Below are 15173 nucleotides of genomic sequence, written 5' to 3' on the forward strand. Positions count from 1 at the left end.
AGCTCAGACTTGCAGCTTCCAGAAGTGGGAGAGGATACATTTCTGTTGTTCAAGCCACGCAGTTTGCGGTACTTTGTTACAGCAGCCCTCGGAAACTAATACAGATGCTAAGTATAACAATTTTAATTAAATATATGTAAACTTATCTCTTTAATGATTGGTGAGTTTGACTATGTTTTCATATATTTCTTGACTAATTCTCTTTATTCTATCCATAGACTTTATCTGTCTTTAACTTACGGTTTATATTGCTTATATTCATCTGATTTGTTGAAATTCTATATTCTGTCTAGTTAATGGTTTGCTATATGCTAGCAATCATTTTCCTGTTTGTTCCTTATCTTTTAACTTTTCAAAAATATTACATTTTGCTGTTCAAAAGTTTTACATGTTTACTTAGTCAAATCTTTTCCTTTGGGGCTTCCTGGTTCTGTGCATCATGCTTACAGGCGGTTTCCCCATCTCTAAGTTATTAAAATGTCCTGTCAGCACTGTTTGGCCTGGCTTAGTAGAGGGAATAGGAGAGTTTTTCCTGACGAGGACCATCATCAGCCAAATTCACACTGGGCCTGGGAAAAAAAGTTTAAAGCTTCACTTGTTTTGGTAAGTTTTTCCTCAACCTCCAATTTTGCAATTGCCTCTCAATCTGTAGTTTCTGTGGCCTGAGAGCCAGTGACTCACTCCTTCTGTAACGCCAGGGAACCAGGGGCCAACCCCGGTCAGTTCTTTTGCGTTAATGTCCCTTCATGTCTTTAAGCAGTCTGATTGGATGGTGTTCCCGGTACTATCACTGTGTAACACGCCATACCCAGAGGGTGCTTGCAACAATAATAATAAAGTGGTGGCCGGGGCTTCGTCATCTTGAAGCTTCCTTACACACACATATGGCCCCTGACCAGCGGCCTCTTGAGCCTCTCTCTCTCTCTCTCTCTCTCTCCACGTGGCTCCCCCCGGGGTAACTGGAATCTTTATATGGTGGCAGGTTGCCAGAGTGTGTGTCCCAAGAGCACTGTATTGCCTTTTATTATCTAGCCGTGAAAGACATGCAGTGTCACCTCTGCCACGTTCAATTTGGCCAGAGTGAGTCACTAAGTCCAGCCATAATCAGCAGGATGGGCATTAAACTCCATCTTCTAAAGGAGGGGTGTGCTGATGAATTTTCAGACATCTTTTAAGACTCCCATAGGTGGTATCTAAGAAATCTCTAAGCCGGTTCTCTTTTCTGTGCACAGCCCATACCAGGTCCATGAGAAACTCACCAGTATCCCTTGCCCTGCCTAACCCTGAGAGAGCAAGCTCATCCCTGCTCAACAGTAACTTCTCTTCTTCACTCTTCCACCAGATCGGCTAACCAGTTGGTCTCTTAAACTTGGATTTCCTGGGTGGTGCTTAGACTTGAGTCCTTGATGCCCTTCCCTGCAAAAGTAGGAAACACATATCTAGCTCTCTGAGTGGTTTAATTTGAAGTGAGGAGCAGGCACTCTTACTCCTCCCCTTAATTCCAGAAACTAGAGTTAGTCTAAGTAAATGAGTAAATGAGAATACAGTCAAAATGAATTGAGAGTCACCAAAGTCAAGTTTTGAAGAATACTTTTAGGCATGGAAAATATTTCCTTAACAGGAAAATATTTTTTCTTAAATTAAGTCAAATGATAATAAGATTTTTTAGAACTCAAGATAGTTAAGCAATATATTTAAGCTAGAACTGTATGCTTCTTTCAGTTCTTTTTGTTTATTAGATTTTAAAGCTCTATTCAGAATTCTTGCTCTTTGGACAAAGGAGTAGGAGAAAAATTAAGCAACTTAACTAAAGTCATCTAATCAGTCAGTGGAAGAATTTAGTACAAGATCTAGATATCCCAACTTCTTGTATCAGGATTCAGTCTCATGTGACCAAGATGTTTTTAGTGAAGTTACATATTTTTAGTGAAGTTATATCCTAAGGTTTGCCTGAATACTTGTTTGTTTTAATGATCAGAAAACAAACAAAAAAATCCAGATCCTATTAGACTATATTTTTCATTTCTAAGCATTCATGAGCGTATTTTAACAAAAGACAATTTTTAACAAACAAATACTACTGAGAAATATTATTTAGTACGTAAGGATCTACCTAACGTGGTTGAATGTCACTGGCTTGAGGAGCTGCAAAGTGAGAAGCAAAGTGCTTTTGAGACAACCCAGGACATGGTGTTGAAAAGCTACATGTGGAGTTAAGTAAAGGTTGAAAGCAGTGTGGATTCACCAGGCAAGTACAGTAACCAAGTCCCATGATCCATCACCTTTAGTTTGTTGTGTTTTGCTATGACAACTGCTTATCTCTGAATGTTTTTGGATCCACAGCTGACACTTGAGGATGTGGCTTTTCTTAACTGACTTGACAAACAAAGACTGAATATGAAAATTCAGCAACACAGCAAGAGATTTCCATATGGAGGATATAAGGGATTTTATTATAATTACTCTTTTTATGATCATGCAAGTGATATCAAAAAGACACTTTGGCAGCACATATAGTAAAATTAATACAGAGAAGATTAGCATAGGAATGACATGCAAATTCATGAAGCATTCCATATTTCTTGAACAGAAACAAACAAACAAAAAACACTACATGGAGAATATTTGTTACTCTGAGCTCTGATATTTACCAATAAGATGCATTTAATCAACCATCTAAAGCTAATTTGAGCCCTTTAGAGCCAAAAACTAGTGCTCTTATTATCAATAATTTAAAATCAATGAGAGAAAGATCAAACTGTTAGTCTCTAGTCCTTGTGCCCAGGCAAATTAGAGCAATGCCAGATTGCAGACTCGGGCATGCCACTCTGAGTCTACATGGCCATCTTGTCCACCGGTACAGCCCTAGTCCCTATCTTCTTCTTAGACCATCAAAGGATCCCACCATTAACTTGAGCATTCTAGAAGAGGATGGCAACCCTCCAAAGGCCAGACAAGTAACACAAATAGGCGAGGTGGCCTGGCGACTGTGGACCACCAGAGGGCTCAGGCTCTTTCTGTTGGCAGCAGCAGCTGTGAGGTTCCAGACAATTGTTGCCACAGTAGAGTTTAGGCCCAGGTGTACCAGATCTTCCAGTGTTTAAGATAAACTGGAAATCTGGAATTTAAAAATTTTGAATTTTTCCACCTCATTCCAGAAAGTGTCTACATCCTGGAAAGTGCAAATAATGCAAAGCTGTGAGCCAAATTTGGCCCATAAGCGACTTCTTTGTCTTCTCTGGCCTTGATGTTAGTTGGAACCCCGGGCGAATCACATTCCTCCTGACTAGGACTAGGACTTTTCTCACTGATCCCAGAGTAGTGAACATTGTGTTCAGAATTGGAAAATAGTTCTTCTTGAGAGTCAATCTCTCTGTTTGATTTCCAGGTGCTTCTCTTGGTCAAGATGGATCAAGTGATAAATTTTAAAAAAAGAAAAGAAAAAGAATAAAAAAAGATGGATCAGGTGCTGGAAACAGTACTTTCTAACCCCCAGTTCAGGGGAGTTTGCCTCTTCTCCTTGGTGCTTTCCCAATAGCATCATTGATGCCCCCTCACACCCCGTCACAGCCCCGTTAAGGCCCACCCTGGATCTGGCATTGTTCCTACAGTGAAACATTAGAATGAGACTTTCTTCAACAAAGAGGCACTCTATATTAATGGTTCTCAAGCTAGTTTGTGCATCAGAATTATTTGATGAATAATGTTTAAAACAGAGTCCCTGGTTTTACCCAGGAGAATGGTATTCAGTCAAAGGGTCTGATATCAGGCAGCAGTTCTCAAACGCTTACTTCTCAGGACCCTTTACATCCTTAAAAATTACTAAGGACCCCAAACAGCTTGTGTTATATCTCTTTATATTTACTATATTAGAAATTTAAACTTAAAATTATAAAACATATATTTATCAATTAATTTAAAAATTAAACTCATTGTGCATTAATATTAAGTAACATATTTTTGTGAACAATAAGTATGTTTCCCAAAACAAAATTTATATCATGAGAAGATTGGCATTACTTTATAATTTTGCAAATTTCTTCAATGTCTGGCATAATAGAAGGCAACTAGACTCGCCTATCTACTCTGCCTTCAATCCATTGCCATATGTTGTTTTGGTTGAAGTAAATGAAGAAAATGGGACCTTGAAATTTGAAAAAACGTTGAAAAAATGAGATATATTTAATAGCTTTTTCAGATAATTGTAAATATTATTCTCTAACACTACACTAAAACTTATTTCTTAAGTGTTAGGAGCAAAGTAAAATCTTAAATCAATGAATTTTTTGTACTTAGTTACATTAACATCTATTTACTTTCTTGCATTTTTGTGGGATCTTTTACCCAAGAGTGAAACTATATAACATCATGCATTTGTTATTTGAAAAATATTTGTTCACAGATCTTCTAAATGTTGACACCCATTTTTTTGTACAATATTATCACATATCACGTAGCTGTTGGAAAACCCCATTGTACACTCTCACTAGAGAATGAGAGTGATAAAAGCAAATAATGTCTTAGTATTATTATGAAAATAGTTCTGACCTCTATGGACCCTCTGGTATAGCAAAAAGAGTCCTTTCCTAGAAATACATAGATTCTACCTCAGGCTGTGCTACTAACTAGGTCAGTGACCTTAAGAAAGTTTCCTCACCTTTCTATGACTCAGTTTCTCAATTGCAAAATGGGAGTTTGGAACACGAGTCAGTGTTTATCCGTGGGGCACCATTGGCATTCAAGACAGAAGACTTCGTTGTTGTGAGGGACTGTCCCTCATGCTATAGGATATTTGGCATCCCTGGCTCTTCCACTAAATGTGGGTAGTGCCATACTCCACACTCAATTACTGTGAAACACCCAGATCCTCAAGAGAACTCTACGGTGAGACAGTGCCTGCAGTCTAGACCTACTGGATTAAATAAACTTTAGGTTTTCTTCCAATTTTGAAGCCAATTCTATGAGAAGAATTTAACATATTTTTAAAATTTGTCATATGTGTGTGCACCCATCTATTTTAGGTGTTCTAGACATACATCTATTTGATTGAAACAAATGTTTGTGACTACTTTAGTGACATGAAAGGTAACAAAATTAGAAGAGCTAGGGTGGGGCCCGGGAGGGGAAACAGAAACAGGAAAAAAATTCACATTCTTTTGGCCATATTTTTATAAATTTAGGATTCTTAAAATCTTTCATAGTGGCTAGTGCTTTTCACATTCACTGGTGCCACTGACCAGAAGTGTGAAAAGGAAGAGCGAAGCTAGATTACCAAACTTCAGGGAACACAGAGATACCATGCAGTCCTCCCTCGGCCAGCCCTGCTTCCTTCTGCTCCTGAAGGGGCAGTGTGGCCAAGTGGCTAGAAGCCTGCTGAGCCAGCCTGCCTCCCTGAGTTCCCTCACTTGCCAAGTGATACCTACCTACCTTTCGGAAGATTAAATGTGTTAATGCACAAAGCACTGGGGATAATGTGTGCCAAAGGCTGAGAAAGCAATAAATGCCATTAATAGTGTTACTGAGGGAAGCAGGAAGCCCCGCTCCCTCCCACTGAAAACCTTGGGCCATCTTTGATGTTTTGCTCACCTTTCCCCGTTAATCTTTCCATCCTTTTCCCATAAGGCTGAACAGAAAGCTGGTTTTATCAGACTTTTATGTGTGCGTGAGGGATGTTGGTTGTAACAGGAGGAAGTGCCATCTTGTAACCTTCCTGGCTTCAGCACAGAGCTCTCAGGGAGCTCTTCTTATGTCCATTCTAAGTGAGAGCCAAGGAATTCCCCAAAGCCCAATAGAGCTGGCACACAAGGATTTGGGGGGTTGGAACACACATTTTCTTTTTGTGAATCCTCTCCCTTGGATATTTTTTTCCTATTGATTTTTAGAGAGAATGGAAGGTAGGAAGTGAAGGAGGAGGAGAGAGAAGAAGGAGGAGGATGAGAGAGACACATCAATTGGTTGCCTCCAGCAGGTGCCCTGACCTGAGTAGGGCCAGGGAGGGCCCCAGGATTAAACCTGCAACCCACGTACATGACTTTGGACCGGAATCAAATTCAAGACCTTTAGATAGACAATCTGATGCTCTAACCACTGAACCACACCAGAAGGGCAGAGCACATTTTAAAATGAGGCTATTCTGAAACTGTCTCCGTTGGCAATGAAAGTCCCACCAATACAGGCCAACACTGTAATGAACACTGAGAAGAAAATTCCAGGATTTAAAAAAGAGACGACCCTTGCCAGGACTTGTCCATAGGAAGCAGCTGAACAGGTTGGGAGGTGAATCTTGGAGGAGTGCTTCCTCTTCTGAATTTGGCAATTCATGCAAAGCTGTATCTTATTCCTTACCCTCTCCAGAAAGAAAGAGAGGGATTCCGTTTTGTCCATTCCTCTCTTTGCAGTACCACCCCCTAGGTTCCAGAGAATATTCACTTTCACATCCGCAGAGAAATGAGGGTGGTGGGGAGATGAGCAAAGTTGCCTCCCTCTAGGTTTAATTGTGCACCTATTTGCAACTGGCTTCCAGTTGATGCCTGGAGTTCTGAGAGAAGAATTCGGACAGATGTGTATATTTCATCAGCCTTGCAGAGAAAGGCGGAAGGTGACCTCATGGTAAAGCTTCCGTATATTTGTGTGATTCTGAATAAACACTCTCAGAAGTAGAGCTTCCAGGTCCGCTGCGTTTCTTAATTCTGTTCTTAAGTGGCCTAGAAATTTGGCCACTCTTTCCTGAAGCTTCTACCAATGACCAGTTTAAGTACTTGATGGGAAATTGGCAAGCTGATTTTAAGGTCTCTTCTAACTCTGTATGTTACATATTTGTAGAGCTGGCAATGTCTTCCAGTTCATCCACTTCAACCCTCTTATTTTCAACACGAAAGCTGCAGCCAGAGAGTCTGAATGAACTTCCTACATCAGGTATTTCTTTCCTAGCTGGAATGAGTCAAGAACCATAACCCTTTCCACTCCTTAGTATAGGGTTCTTGAAATTGAGGTTCATGTGCTCCCCTGGAGATGTGTTGCTATGTTCACAAGGGAGCCAGTGTTGGGAGATGTGTGATGTTGGCTCCAGCCCAGCATTCCAGTCCCTATCGATTAATGTCCCCAGCTCAGCTTACCTGTTCAGGTGAAAATGATGAATCAAGAAAATATTATTTCCCCAATAATTCCTCCAAGAAAGAGTAATATTGGTTGGCACTGTGAAATAAGAGAAGAAACAATCTTTTATTTTTCTTTATATTGTTTTCTTGACATGCCTGTCCTTGAGCACACTGCATGGGTGATTGTAGAAGGGGTGGATGAAGAAGGACGCTCAGGATGCCCTGTCCACTGCTCTCACCCCATCACATCAACACAACTCACTCCCCCAAAGCAATTAAGTCTCTACTTAGGCTAAGTGCCCTGTCTCCGAGAGGCCCATGTGCTCCCAGATGGCTACATAACTCTTCTAAAATGAGCCCCTGACTCAGGGAGAGAAGCTGCCTTTGCCATCACATTTCTTGAAATTCCCAGCTCTCTCAACACTGCAGCACACAGAGCTACACAAAAATACACTGGAATTTAATGAGTCTTGCTTCTCTACCTCTTTTTTTTTTAATCCTCACTCAAAGATATTTTTCTATTCCTTGCTTCTCTACCCCTTGCTTTTTTTTTTTTTTTAATCCTCACTCAAAGATATTTTTCTATTGATTTTTAGAGAGAGTGGAAGAGAGGGAAAGACAGAGAGAAATATCAATATGAGAGAAACACATTGATTGGTTGCCTTCTGCACATGCTCTGACCAGGGCCCGGGTTGCGGAGGAGCCTGCAACCAATGTACTTGCCCTTGACCAGAATTAAACCTGGACCCTTCAGTCCGCAGGCCAACGCTCTATCCATTGAGCTAAACCGGCTAGGGCTCTACCCCCTTGCTTTTGACATCAGTAACTATTCCTTGCTTCTAAGTAATTTTTTGTCTACTAACCAGGTTTTCCCCTAACAATGCTGTGTTTTGCCAGCCTTGTTAGCATGGAACACAGTCTGTATTTGAAACCTGGTTCCACTAGTAATAGTGGTGAGACTCTGGGCTAGTGATGTGATCTCGCCAAACCTCCTTTATTTATCTGTACGCTTATGTATTTAGTTACTTCTTAAGACTATTATCACATTAAATTGAATAATCCATGTAAATGGCTTGCATAATGTCTGGCCTATTGTTAAAGCTTAAATTTTAGCAATAGTAATAAAAGTATATTTAGCTAAAATTATAACTAATCATGACAAATTATCACAATTTATCATCATCATAATGATGATTAGGAGAATGGGTGTTAGTATAAAGCCAATCTGCTTCTGATTATTGTAGTGACCACGTACCCTCTTTGGGCTGTTTTTCTTCTATGGAACGACCTCCCTCAAAAGATTGCTGGGAGGAGTAAGTGAGGGGGGAGTGAAAATATTAACAAATAAGAACTTGGGGCCTGGCTAATGGCTAAGTATTCAATAAGCAGCGAGTTGCTCAAAAAGAGAGCTCAGGGGCAGAGCCGCCTTCACTGCGAGGGAGAGCAGGAGCTCAGGGAGGCTCTTCCTCCCAGGAGTTTTCTCGTTCGATTTATTTTATGGGCAAAATGATTAGGCCCAGCACTGCAATCCTGAGTCCACCTATGAGCAAATTCTAATTAAGCCAGAGGTTCCCAAACCTCCTCAGTTCACAGTGCTCCTGTTGTTTACGAAGTGGTTTGTGGTGTCCTGGGGCCAAAAGGAATACCCGATGATACCATTTAGTAAACAGTTACGTCTAAACCATTCAGTAAGCATTTATGTCTTAATGATCCAGGAGCTTTTTGAAATAAATACATGTACACCAAAATAACGCAATACTAGTTTTTATTTCATTTTTAAACAACATGGAAGGAGCTCTCGAGGAAGAGTGCTAGTGCGGGAGTTTTTCCCAAGTGGCCACCCTTTCCAATTTTGCACACAATAAAGTATGCACTTGATTAAAGATTGTTAGTAGTTATAATTACTGATGGGATATGTGCTTTTGGGCACCGCACATTTCTCAAAGCTCGGAATCAGATTGGACGCTGCCACTCTCGTTTCCTGCTCCACGTTGATTTTTGTGCGACACGTGCCTCTTATCATAACAACAACCAAAAGCTCAGCTTCAATAGATTTGCTGTCACTGAAAGGAGTACTATAGTTGATTGAATATTAAAGCTGTGCATTACTTCAAGCAGGACTAGGGGATGAGAGGCTGAGGTCAAAACTCCCCACCACAATGTTATCTTCTCAGAGTCTCATTACTCCACACAGCTAGTGGCAAGTGAGGCCTGGATCCCATAAATGTTGGGAATTGCTGTGTTTCCCTTGAAAATATAAAATATTGTGGTGCCCTTGTGAGTTTGCTATGGCTCCCAGCACACAGTTTGGGACTCGCCAGAGTAGTCAATTACTGTGTGCCAGGAACTCTGCTACACACGGGGTCTAATAGATGATCGTGGTCTGTGCCACCTGAGTCTTGCAGGTTAGTGATGAGACCAACATTAATCAACTCATCTTACCTAAACACGCATTCTTGCAAACTGTGATAGTGCAAGGAAGTAAAGCCAGCACTTTGCCAGGGGCCCTTGTTCTCAGGCCTGAAGGAACACTCTATCCACATGCAGTTCTCAGCAGGTGTTTCCTTTGGCATCCACAAACCTTCAGTTGTACTCAGCACCATCCTTCCTAAAACAATGACTTGGACAAAGAAGAAAACCAGTATGTCCAACTTTGGACAATTAAAAATAGCCATGTTAGTCATAATGAGATGCATCCAGATGGGGTCAGAGAAGCCCATATAAGTCATCTTGTTACCCCTGGTTCTCAGTGATGATATTCAGAGGGGGCTCTCCAAGAAAGACCACTTCACTCCTATAAGGCTTTTGCTACAGCTCCTAGAGGTTGGTCCGGGTGAATGTCTGCGGCTTTTAGAAAGGATGCCTTTTGTCCGGGTCCTGGGCAAGCTGAAGCTCACAACCTGGAGGCAGGCTGCCTGGTCTCCCAGGCCTCTGTGCTCTGGGCCTTCACCCTCAGCTGTAGATCCCATTTTTAAAAGCTCACAGCATGTAAAGAATGGAAGAGGAGGTGCAAGGCCGCAGGCCTCGCTTGCCACTAGCTGTGTGGGATAATGAGACTCTCAGAAGATAACATCGTGGTGGAGAGTTTCGACCTCAGCCTCTCATCCCATAATCCAGCGATTTTCATTTCATGGTGCACGTAAACTAATAATCACTAAAATTCTGCGGCACACCAAAAAGTATATTATAGTTTTTGCCAATCTAACAAAAAAAAATAGGCATAATTTTGATTGACTCACAAAAAGAGTAAGAATAGTAATTACCTACACTTTTTGCTCCAAAGTGACCTTTTAAAAAATATTTTTATTTATTTCAGAGAGGAAGAAAGAGGAAGAGAGTGAGATAGAAACATCAATGACAAGAGAGAATCATTGATCAGCTGCCTCCTGCACACCCCACACTAAGGATCGAGCCCAAACCCGGGCGTGTGCCCTGATCAGAATTGAACCATGACCTTCTGATTCATAGGTCAATGCTCAACCACTGAGCCATGCCAGCCAGTCAGTCCCAAATTGACTTTTTTAAAAAATTAGGTGTCAATACTTATATATAAGGATTTCTAGTACCAAGAATTAACCAATAAGACTCAACCTTATTACTTGATGAGACCAACATGATGTAACTCTATTATATGATCTATACCAGTATATTATGTTTCAAGACAAGGCATTCACACAGGACGGCTATTGTTGTGTTGTCAATTTTTTTTACTGACAATTAAGGGAAAAGAGGTCAGTGCCCCTGACTAAAAAGTCAGGTATTGCCTGTTTTAAAATTCTTGTGGCACATTGATTGAATATCGCTGCTCTAGTCCAAGGCCCACCCACCAAAAAGACGCTCACTGCTCTTTCTAGCCGAGCTTGGGATTGATGGAGAGGCATGAACCTAGAGCGCCCACTAGTGGCAGGAGTGGACCACCACCATTTCTCGACTTTCCATTTGTTTCCTCCCTTATTCTCCTTGGCCAGGCCTATGATCTACAAGAAGCATTCAAAAATGCCATCTTCACCTTTAATGGAACATTCCCCCAAACACTGACAGTTCTCTGTGGACCCACAGGGAAAAATGATGTTTCCAGGCCTTTATGAATGTCTCTTCATTGTTGACACCCAAAGCCTCAGTTACTAGGAGGGATGAGTAAAGTGACCTCATTCTTATCACAACCCCTCACCTCTTTCTTTTTCTGAGGCCTGTTAAGAATCAAGAGATGTGGATTTTACACACACACACACACACACACACACACACACACACACACACACGATTAGTTTATCGTTGTAGGTTATCCCTGCCTTCTACCAGCTGAGAGATAGGTAGGGCTGCTGGGGAGTCTAGAATGAGCGGCTTAGAAAAGCTCTACACAGGGATGAAGAAAAATTCTCTCCCCCACCCTTCCTTGATGATGCTTCTCCCCTGTCTGCCTTTTCTCAGCATGGTGAGTTTGGGGGCGCCCAGCATAAAAGGTACAAGTTCACATCCAGCCCAGGTACAAAGGGTCCTTGTGCTATCATGGTGTCTAGCACAGTTCACTGAGGGGTTAAAACGTAGATTGGGGCAAAATCTTTATAGTATTAAAGAATGTGCAACTGTCTGGCATGTCCTGGAAGTTGTCCTGGGCCCCAAAGAAAGACAGTCAAGCTGGGATGAGTGACGTCGTGTTCAGCTGACTTGGCAGCACCTGGGATAACACAGGACCAAGGATGTGGGACAGGAGTACTGCCAAAGGGGCACTGCCTGATCATTCTCTAGGGGCCCACCACCCTGAGTGAAGGTATATAAGCCTGTTCTGTCGGCAGGCAGAGGTTCCTGAGGCAGAGTCCCCTGACGGAGCTATTAGATGGACAGTGTGCCTGGAAATAGACTCAGTAACCACAGACTAGCAACAACTACCCCAAGGTAATACTCCTGGTTAAACTTGACCAGGACCACCCACCACCTAGACTAGAGAAGGGGGTCATTCTAGAATGGGAAGTCTGTGCTTCTAAGTTAGCAGCCTTCTGGCTCTCTCCCTTACTCAACTTTTTGATATTGACCTCCTTACCTACAAAATGTGCTTCTCATCTGCCATAAGTAATAACGGTGATTAATAATAATGATAATAGCTCCACGTACTAATAAACAGCTATTTTAAGATGGACTTCTTGGAAAATCTCTTGTGATCTCAGAATCCTCTTATCCCCTTTGTCTCTGAGCTTTTACCAAAGTACATGTGGCAAGGGTGGAACACCTGAACTTCCTTGTTCTCGAAGGGTGACGCTGCCAGGTCTGCCTCACTGAGACCGCCTGTGGGAGAGTCCTCTGGCCGCCTCCTGGGTGTGAACTGCGCCCTGTGCCCACTGGTGAGCAGCCAGGGAGCAGGGCGTGGAGGGCAGACTGTGACTTGGAGCTGTGCCTGCCCCCTCAGCTACACAACTACACATGGCAGCCCAAGGCAGGAGGCACTCACCACCTCCCCTCCCCAGAGTTCCACATGGTGAGCCCCTTCTGCCTTCTCATCCTCTCTGCAGGGTTTCTAACCACTGCACCACCCCACCCCACTTGGCTATGATCTTCAGTTCAGTGGTCCAGGAAGAGGCCTCGGCCTTGGGTTGTACTTTCTGTGGAACTCCTGTTTCCTGCCAGGTGCGAGCTGCACTTACGTTGTTGCCTCCCTTCTCACTTCACTTTACTTTCCAGTAAATCTGTTTCCAGTTGGCCACGCATGGCTATTAATATGTGGGAGCAGACTAGTTTGCCAAAAGCCAGTGTGTCAGATGAGCAATTCACCCAATTACTGGAGATCGTCTGAAGTGTTAGCATTGCCCTCACGTGCCCCAAGCTCATCTCCAACCCCAGAAGCTGTCAGAAAACAGCTTCCTTCTGGATGTGAGACAGTTTGCAGAGCCACAGTGAAAGGCAGGAGCAACAGCAGAAGCCAGGCACTTCGCTGTAAGACGGGGATACTGCTATCTAGCTCTGGGGTTTGTGAGGATTAACTCAGTCAATACAAATAAAGCACTTAGAACAGTCTGGCATGCAATAGTCAGCACTCAATAAATGTTAGTGATTATTAGTATTAAAACAATTGGGACTTAATTTCACACATGCATTTAAATTATATGACTTAAACTACACTAGGTGAAAAATAAAAATAACAATTTAAATGGGAATGTCAGGAAAAGAAGATAGACAGAAATCACTACGGCCAATTCAGTGGTCTATACCCGTGGTCGGCAAACTGCGGCTCGCGAGCCACATGCGGCTCTTTGGCCCCTTGAGTGTGGCTCTTTCACAAAATACCATGTGCGAGTGCATGTACAGTGCGATTGAAACTTCGTGGCCCATGCGCAGAAGTCAGTTTTCGGCCTGGACGAGTCTATTTTGAAGAAGTACTGTTGATATTTGGCTCTGTTGACTAACGAGTTTGCCGACCACTGGTCTATACCCTTGGCCTTATCATTTACTAGGGAAGGGAGAGGGACTGATGGTTGAGTTCAATAATCAATGGCCAGTGATTTAATCCAGCATACCTATATAATGAAGCCTCCATAAAAACCCAAAAAGATGGGATTCAGAGAGTTTGGGGGTTGGTGAATATGCGGAGATGCGGGAGAGCATAGAAGCTCCAAATCCCTTTCCCCATATCTTGCCCCATACATCTCTTCCATCTGGCTTTCCTGAGTTACATTATCCTATCTAATAAAGAGGGAATATGCTAGTTGACCCTCATGCCGTCACAAAGATGGCGGTGCCCACAGCCAATAAGGAGAGAATATGCTAATTGACTGCCATGACCTCAAAGATGGTGGCACCCACAGCCACAAGATGGTGGCGCCCAGTCCCCTCAGCCCTGCTGGGGTGGCAGACGTGCGCCTGCCTCCGGAGTCCCCCAGTCCCCTCAGCCTCGGGCCAGCCCGAGGCACAGGCAAGCCTCGGATGGTGACTGCCCAGCCACCCAGGGCCGGCCCGAGGTGCAGACAAGCCTCAGATGGTGGCTGCCTAGCCACCCAGGGCCGCCCGAGGCTCAGGTAACCAGGGCTGGCTGAGGCTTGCGCTGCCGGCAGTGGCAGCAGCAGAGGTGTGATGGGGCATTGCCTTCCCCTGATCGCTGGGTCACCTCCCGCCCCTGAGGGCTCCCAGACTGTGAAAGGAGGCAGGCGGGGCTGAGGGACATCCCCTCCAGTGCATGAATTTTCATGCACAGGGCCTCTAGTTTTATAACAAATGGTAATTTAGTGAATAAACGGGTTGCCTGAGTTCTGTGAGCCACTCCAGTGGCTCTCAAATTCCATGGATTTGTTCATGAGTAAGTTACTGTTCTATTAAGATTTCTGGGTAACATTGTCAGGTTCAGTTTTCCCCATTTGCAAAATGGGTATATAACATAAATCTACTTTCTCTCTCTTAAGCATCTCTTATCCTAAATGAGTAAATACATGATAAGCCAGCAAGTAGGGCAGATAAGAGTTTAGTTGTGTTGATTGGACATGTAAAATGGGAGCAGGTAGATTTATTATTATCATTAGTCTTGACTTGAGCCAAATGCAGCAGTTTTACTGGTAAAACCATGTTTAATAACACTGTCTACATATTAAAATTAACAGGGAAGTTTTTTAAGAAAAAAAAATCATGGGCTCCACTCTCTGCTCCAAGATTCTTATTCAATCAACATGAGGTGGGATCTGAGCATCAGATTTCTTCTAGAAGTTCCTGAAGGGGATTCCATTGTGCAGCCAAGACTGAAAACCATCTTAGAAGAGCATCAGTAATGCAAAGTAGGTGAGAATGACATCACATAAGGTGGATCTTGGTTGTGACCAAGAGATGAGCTCACTCTACACTCTGGAAGCACTTGGCAACTGATGTTCAGCGGGTTTCAAATCATGATCAGGGGGAATAGTCACTTAGATAAAAGCCAAGAATCACGAGAATCACTGAAGGGTGGGTTAAAGGAGCTCTCAAAAATTATCCAAACTTGCCGAAACCGGTTTGGCTCAGTGGATAGAGCGTCGGCCTGCGAACTGAAAGGTCCCAGGTTCGATTCCGGTCAAGGGCATGTACCTTGGTTGCAGGCACATCCCCAGTAGGAGATGTGCA

Source organism: Myotis brandtii, unplaced genomic scaffold (assembly GCF_000412655.1).
Source record: "Myotis brandtii unplaced genomic scaffold, ASM41265v1 scaffold251, whole genome shotgun sequence".
Lineage (NCBI taxonomy): Eukaryota > Metazoa > Chordata > Mammalia > Chiroptera > Vespertilionidae > Myotis > Myotis brandtii.